The following is an 8,483-nucleotide window of genomic DNA, read 5'->3' as shown; positions in this document are numbered from 1 at the left end:
CTCTCTTCACAACAGAAATGTGGAACGAGCCGGGCAAATGCACTTGTGCCGCCATTATGCCCCCAGTGGAATTGCAACTGTGCCAGTCTATAAACCACAAATCTGTGTGGTAATGTTCACCATTTTTGAGGAAAATTATATTTAATCCAGTAAACCGATTATTGCAAGTAGGGTAGCCCCTCACATAGGCAATCTGTGAAGGCAGAACAAAAAAAAATCATATGGGACAAGGTTTGCTTACAGGAACTGTGTTACTTCCGAAACCCAAACAACCAATGAAGTAATGAGGTTAGTTCTGGAAACAAAACAGAAAGGATAAAGACAAAATTAAATTTATTTGGAAAGACATAGGCCTGCTTGAAGCCCTCAGAGAAACAGAATAAATAGCTGAAAATGGCCATTCACACCATTTCTCTGGGAGTTCTACTGGTCTCCCGCCAGAGCTACAACGCAAGAGTGGGAGAATCCCCCAGCAATCCAGAGCCATATATTCTAATCTGATCCAAATAATGTTAAAATAATTGTCAAAAATGCCACAAAATTAAAAAACCCAAATTGCTCAGCCAATATATACACATTAAAGAACTTCGACAAACCTGCAGTATAAATACTACCCCAACTGCAAACTACAATCCTCTGACCTTAACTCCAACCATCTCTCTCGTATTTAAAAGACAAGTCTATACAATTAAAACATGACAAATCACCTGAAAGGTTATTAACTAGTACTCATGGATTATGTTTATATCAAGCTGACCAAAACTGATAGCTTCAGAAACTGTAAGTAGGTTGTCTGGACTTTTGATAATCAAATTATTATAGTGTATATATTTTTTCACTCCTGTACCCAAGTCTATATTAGGCCTCAAACAACTACCCAGAATGGCCTTTTCCCATCTTTTTTTAATGTTCTTATTTCATTCATAAAATGTTGAGTAAAACTGCGACTGCTTATTACAATAAAATTCATCAAGTATGCACATTATGAAACATTGGGCTGGATTTTATCAATGGAGGCGTGTAGGAGGCGGGACTACAACTTTTGGGGTTGTAGTCCCGCCTCCATCGAGTTGTGGCCAACCCACTCGATTTTCACTTGATTGACCTTGTTGAGCCCACCCAGCGGGCTCAGCAGGCCAATTAAGGGCCACCCAGCAACAGGTGACATCCGGGATTGACATTTCATCTGTCAAGAGCTTTTGACAGATGAAATATCAGCGTTTGACAGCTCTTTGAAGCTATCAAACACTAACAATCTGTACTCGAAGTTAATTCCTTCTTCTCAGGCTGATTTAGAGATCTCTCCAGAACAGAAAGCAGAATGCTGCAGATTTTGACAGCTCGCGGCCATTCTGCTTTCTGTGCCGGTGAGATGAGGGACTCCCGAGACCTGAAGGAAGGAAGGCCGTAAAGGTAAGTAAATGTAAGTAAAACTTCTTTAAACACTTTACACACACCAAACACACTTACCTCTGCACTCATGCACACATCACTCACCTGAACACCGGACATCTCGAACCCTCCAAGTCCTTCAGCCCGATGGTCCGCCTCGCTAACTTGGCGTGGTTTGGAGCTGTCGGGAAGCCCACATTTCAGGGATAAAAATAGGGATTAGGCTAAAAACTGCCTGTTCACTACCCGTTAACAGGCAGTTAATTGGCACTAATCCCCTTCCCGCCTCGGGGAAGCGGCTCCCAGCACAGGTCGGGTACCTGCCTCCTGTGAAATGGGCATGGAGGTGGGTTGGGGGCGGGACGGGTTCGTGCCCCCTGATTTCGCGATTTTAACCCCCCACAAGTCTTCAATCCCGCCTCAATGGCCCGATGAAATTCGAGCCCAATTGACTTCACAAATGAAAACATTGCAATTTGCAATCTTCTCCTGACTTCAGCCACATTTCTACCTTCATTAGCTGCACAATGTGAGCAATTAAAGGTTAAGTATATGCTGCTGATAATTTTTCCTTAAGCTAGAAAACAAAACCTAACATATAATTACTGGCAACAATTGTTTTTAATGTTAGGTTTGTATGTTTTAATGATATATAACATATAATGTAATTTAATGCTGACCTCTTCACAAATTTTCACTCAGTGGTGGTTAGCAAAGCATATGGGATCTTGGGCTTCATAAGTAGAGGTATTGAGTACAAAAGTAGGGAAGTTATGCCGAACCTTTAGAAAGCTCTGATTAGACCACAACTAGAGTATTGCATCCAGTTCTGGTCACCACACTTTAGGAAGGATGTGAAGGCCCTTTAGAGGGTACAAAGGAGATTTACCAGAATGGTTCTGGGGATGGAGGATCTTAGTTACAAGGACAGGTTGGAGAAGCTGGATTTGTTTTCATTAGAGCAAAGAAGGTTGAGGGGTGACTTGATAGAGGTATACAAGATTATGATGGGTTTAGATAGGCTAGACGGGGAAAGGCTGTTCCCACTTGTTGATGGTACAAGGACTAGGGGACACAGATTTAAGGTTTTGGGCAAGAGATACAGGGGGGATGTGAGGAAAAACTTTTTTACGCAGCGAGTGGTGAGGACCTGGAACGCACTGCCGATGGAAGTGGTGAAAGCGGACACACTTAATGTTTCAAGGGGAGACTGGATAGGCACTTGAGGGAAATAAACTTGCAGGACTACGGAGATAGAGCGGGGGAGTGAGACTGACTGGATTGCTCTATAGAGAGCCGGCACCGACTCGATGGGCCGAATGGCCTCCTGCTGTGTCGTTATGACTCTATGACTATGACTCAGCAGGACTCCCTCTGGGGACCCTCAATCCAGTTATGTTGAGAAGTCGTCACATCAATGAATGCAATAGGAAGTGTAGTGTTCAGCATTAGAAATAATTCAATGCAGTTTTTTTTATTTTATCAAGACCCTGAACTTTATAGATGTTCCAGTGGCAGCAAAGAAATGAAAGTAAGTACTTCTGCTATCTTGATTGCTATTGCAATGTATTGTAAGCATAAAGTGAAGAGAAGGTACTGTAAGCCTATATTAATATAAAATGAATACAGTGATTAAAAATGGAGGAGGACATGTGGGGCAGATTAAATTAATCCAGGATCTTTCTGTTGTGTTTGATGCCATTCATCTGTTAAATTTAACAGTGCAAAGTGGTTTCTTAGAATAAAGCAAGCAGTAGCATTTTTTAAAAATTCATTCCTGGGATGTGGGTGTCGCTAGCAAGGCCAGCATTTATTGCCCATCCCTAATTGCCCTTGAGAAGATGGTGGCGAGCCGTTGCCTTGAACAGCTGCAGGCCTTGTGGTGAAGGTACTCCCACGGTGCTGTTAGAGAGGGAGCTCCATGATTTTTGACCCAGTGACGATGAAGGAACGACGATCTATTTCCAAGTCAGGATGGTGTGTAACTTGGAGCAGAACTTGCAGGTGATGGTGTTCCCACACACCTGCTGTCCTTGTCCTTCGAGGCGGTAGAGGTTGTGATGAAATATTCCATTCATCACTGCCTGTGACTGTGGTTGGTTTCAGGTTTCCCCTCACCATTGTATTGTATATCATCACTGCCTGTGACTGTGGTTGGTTTCAGGTTTCTCCTCACCATTGTATTGTATTGTATATTGGAATGTATGGAATACCTGGCCTCTATGTAAGCAAGCAGTCTGGCCTCATATCCAGTACTGCTGACCTCCAGATGGAAGACACCTCTCTCCACTGCGTGTTATCTTCTAAGTTAATAAAAGCCTTGTTTTGTTCCGCTAACATCGAGTCTCGGGATTATTGAGGCACATCAATTTTATTAACTTATTTTTCAACACAATGGATCAACTCCTGAAACCCGAACGTTTGGATTTGGATCAGCATGCTCCGGACGCATCAGCACGCTTCGGACACTGGTTTATGTGTATGGAATTCTTCCTGGACAATTCCGCAGCCGTCAAAGACGCTATGGACGCTGCGAGTATGAAACTCGGAATTCTGCGGAATTGGGTAAGCCACCGGGTTTACCCCCTCATCCAAGACGCCGACACGTACCTGGCTGCCTGCGACATCTTAAAGGCGTATTACCAGCAGCCTACGAATGAGGTGTATGCTAGGCATCTGCTCGCCACTCGCGCACAGCGACCTGGGGAATCGGTGGAGGAGTTCCTAGGCACCCTGAAAATGCTTGGCAAAGACTGCAAGTGCCGAGATGTAAAAGCCGCAGTGTACACCGACGAGCTTGTTCGCGATGCCTTTATCACAGGCCTCAGCTCCACTTACATCCGGCAAAGACTGCTGGAAAAAACGGGATTGGACCTGAAACAGGCGGCGGACACCGCGCGATCCCTGGATGTGGCCCAGAGAAACTCGGACGCCTACTCTTCAGCCCGCGCCGTCCACGCCGCCATGTGTGCACCAAGGGCGCCGCCATCTTGGAAGGCATCTTCCCCGCCCGGCAGCCCGACACCGTCGGGGCCCCGCTCTCCCCCCAGAAGCCCTACGACAGCCGCGACGCGTCGGGGACCCAACTGCTACTTCTGCGGGCAGCCAAAGCACACCAGAAACCTGTGCCCGGCGAAAGGCACCACCTGCTTTAAGTGCGGTAAGAAGGGGCACTTCGGGAAGGTATGCAGAGGGAACCCCGCCGGAAAACCAAAACCCGCCACCGCCGCGTGTGCGCCGTGGGAGCGGCCATCTTGGACGCCATCTTGCCCGACCTCGTGGGGTCCGCCATCTTGTGAGCAGACAGCGTGGACGCCATCTTGTCTCGATCAGGGCCCTACAGTGGCATCGGTCACAGTAGACCAGACCAGGCCCCACCCGCTATCCAAATCAATGGTGGACATCGAGGTAAACGGGTGCCGGGTTAAATGTTTAATTGACAGCGGAAGCACGGAGAGTTTTATCCACCCTGAACTGGCACAACAACTCTCCCTAAAGGTGGTCCCTACTCGGGGTACCATCTCTATGGCTGATAAAACCCAGACATCGACCATTCTGGGTTACTGCATGGTACAATTGTCCGTTAACGGGACTGTATACGATAATTTTAAAGTATTAATCATGAAGAATCTATGCGCGAGCGTGATCTTGGGCCTGGATTTCCAGTGCAACCACCAAAGCATCACGCTCAAGTACAGTGGGTCCCAGCCGCCCCTCACAGTGTGCGGCCTGGCTACCCTGAAGGTAAAGCCGCCTTCGCTATTCGCGAACCTTACCCCTAACTGCCGGCCAATAGCGACCTAAAGCAGGAGGTACAGCTGGGAGGACAGGTGGTTTATCGTGACCGAGGTAGACAGGCTCCTGAAAGAGCGCATTATTGAATGCAGCAATAGCCCGTGGCGCGCCCAAGTGGTGGTGGTAAGGGGTAGCGAGAAGAAACGGATGGTGATCGACTATAGCCAAACGATCAACAGGTACACCCAACTAGACGCCTACCCGCTACCCCGCATATCAGAAATGGTGAACCAAATCGCCCAATACCGGGTGTTCTCCACCATCGACCTCAAGTCAGCGTACCACCAGCTCCCTATCAGACCAGAGGACCGCCCGTACACTGCCTTCGAGGCGAACGGACGCCTCTACCAATTCCTCAGAGTCCCCTTTGGGGTGACGAATGGGGTCTCAGTCTTCCAGAGGGAGATGGATCGCATGGTCGATGACCACCACTTGCAGGCAACCTTCCCCTACCTCGACAACGTCACCATCTGCGGTCACAACCAGCAGGATCACGACTCGAACCTCGAGAGGTTCCTGAAAACCGCACAAAAACTCAACCTCACCTACAACGAGGACAAGTGCGTTTTCAACACCACGCGCCTCTGCATACTAGGCAGCGTGGTGGAGAATGGGGAAATCGGACCAGACCCCGACCGATTGCGCCCCCTACGGGAGCTGCCCCTGCCCAACACTCCCAAAGCCCTGAAAAGGTGCCTGGGGTTATTTTCTTACTATTCCCAATGGGTCCCCAACTACTCCGACAAAGCCCGCCCCCTCTTGAAAGCATCCTCTTTTCCGCTCTCTGCTGAGGCCCACGCCGCCTTCAAAAGCATTAAACAGGATATTGAGCGGGCCACGCTACAGACAGTGGACGAGAACACTCCATTTCAAGTGGAAAGTGATGCGTCTGACTTTGCCTTGGCGGCCACCCTCAACCAGGCGGGGCGGCCCGTAGCTTTCTTCTCGAGGACCCTCCAAGGGCCCGAGATCAGACACTCCTCCGTGGAAAAGGAGGCCCAAGCCATCGTGGAGGCAGTGCGCCACTGGCGCCACTACCTAGCCGGCAAACGCTTCACCCTACTTACCGACCAGCGGTCGGTAGCGTTTATGTTCAATAATAAACAGAGGGGGAAGATCAAAAATGATAAGATTCTTAGGTGGCGGATCGAGCTCTCCACCTTCGAGTATGACATCATTTACTGGCCAGGGGCCCTTAACGAATCCCCAGATGCCCTCTCACGAGGGATGTGTGCCAGCGCCACCGGGGATCGGCTACAGACCCTCCACAACGACCTCTGCCACCCAGGGGTCACGCGGCTGTTCCACTTCATAAAGTCCCGCAACTTACCCTACTCGATTGAGGAAGTTCGGTCTCTGACCAGGAACTGCCGCACTTGCGCTGAGTGCAAGCCTCGGTTCTACCACCCTGATAGAGCCCACTTAATCAAAGCTACACGGCCCTTTGAGCGGCTCAGCTTAGATTTCAAGGGCCCCCTCCCGTCCGTCGACCGCAATGTTTACTTCCTGAACATTGTGGACGAATACTCCCGGTTCCCATTCGCCTTCCCCTGCCCAGACATGACCAGCGCCACGGTCATTAAATGCCTCAACAGCCTGTTCTGCCTGTTCGGTATGCCAAGCTACACCCACACGGATAGGGGGGCGTCCTTCATGAGTGAAGAGCTACGCCAGTACATGCTGTCCAGGGGTATCGCCACGAGCCGTACCACCAGCTACAACCCCCGGGGTAACGGTCAAGTGGAGCGAGAGAACGGGACAGTATGGAAAGCAGTCACCCTAGCTCTAAGGACCAAGGGCCTCCCTATCTCCCGCTGGCAGGAAGTCCTCTCAGATGTGCTCCATTCGATACGGTCGCTATTGTGTACTGCCACTAATGCCACGCCTCATGAACGAATGTTTGTCTTTCCCCGGAAATCCACCTCAGGCGTATCCATGCCGTCATGGCTCTCCACCCCAGGTCCGGTATTCGTGCGAAGGCATGTGAGGGGCCATAAGACGGACCCTCTTGTGGAGCCAGTGCACCTACTCCACGCCAACCCCCAATATGCGTATGTCCGGCACGCCGACGGAAGGGAGGACACCGTGTCAATAAAAGACGTCGCCCCAGCCGGTAACGACAACAACCATGGCAATAGCAGCAACAACGACCACAGCAACTCTTACCCACCCACTACTCTTTCATCACCCCCGGAAGAACATCGACCAACGGCACCCCCACCAACTACCCCTTCAACAACCCTGGCGGCACCCCCGGCAGAGACCCAGGAGGCCACCGGGGACACCCAGCCGACACCCGCGACACCACAACAGCCACGTCGGTCGCAGAGGACTACCAAACCCCCGAACAGACTAAATCTATAGAAGGGGTGAATGTGATGAAATATTCCATTCATCACTGCCTGTGACTGTGGTTGGTTTCAGGTTTCCCCTCACCATTGTATTGTATATCATCACTGCCTGTGACTGTGGTTGGTTTCAGGTTTCTCCTCACCATTGTATTGTATATTGGAATGTATGGAATGTACTGTGTGTAGGGCTCCGCCCATACCTGGCCTCTATGTAAGCAAGCAGTCTGGCCTCATATCCAGTACTGCTGAGCTCCAGATGGAAGACACCTCTCTCCACTGCGTGTTATCTTCTAAGTTAATAAAAGCCTTGTTTTGTTCCGCTAACATCGAGTCTCGGGATTATTGAGGCACATCAGAGGTCGCGGGTTTGGGAGGTGCTGCCGAAGAAGCCTTGGCGAGTTGTTGCAGTGCATCTTGTAGATGGTACACACTGCAGCCACGGTACGCCGTTGTGGAGGGAGTGAATGTTTAAGGTGGTGGATGGGGTGCCAATCAAGTGGGCTGCTTTGTCCTGGATGGTGTCGAGCTTCTTGAGTGTTGTTGGAGCTGCACTCATCCAGGCAAGTGGAGAGTATTCTATCACCTTGTAGATGGTGGAAAGGCTTTGGGGAGTCAGGGGGTGAGACACTCGCCGCAAAATACCCAGCCTCTGACCTGCTCTTGTTGCCACAATGGGGGATTCGGCAATGGTAATGCCGTTGAATGTCAAGGGGTCCTTGATGCCACACTTAGTCAAATGCTGCCTTAATGTCAAGGGCAACCACTCTCACCTCACCTCTGGAATTCAGTTCTTTTGTCTATGTTTGGACCAAGGCTGTAATGAAGTCTGAAGCCGAGTGGTCCTGGCGGAACCCAAACTGAGCATCGGTGAACAGGTTATTGGTGAGTAAGTGCCACTTGATAGCACTATCGACGACACCTTCCATCACTTTGCTCATGATTGAG

Source organism: Somniosus microcephalus, chromosome 9, assembly GCF_052327205.1.
Source record: "Somniosus microcephalus isolate GS21.2 chromosome 9, FLI_Smic_1.0, whole genome shotgun sequence".
Taxonomy (NCBI): Eukaryota; Metazoa; Chordata; class Chondrichthyes; order Squaliformes; family Somniosidae; genus Somniosus; species Somniosus microcephalus.
This window is presented reverse-complemented; position numbering follows the sequence as displayed.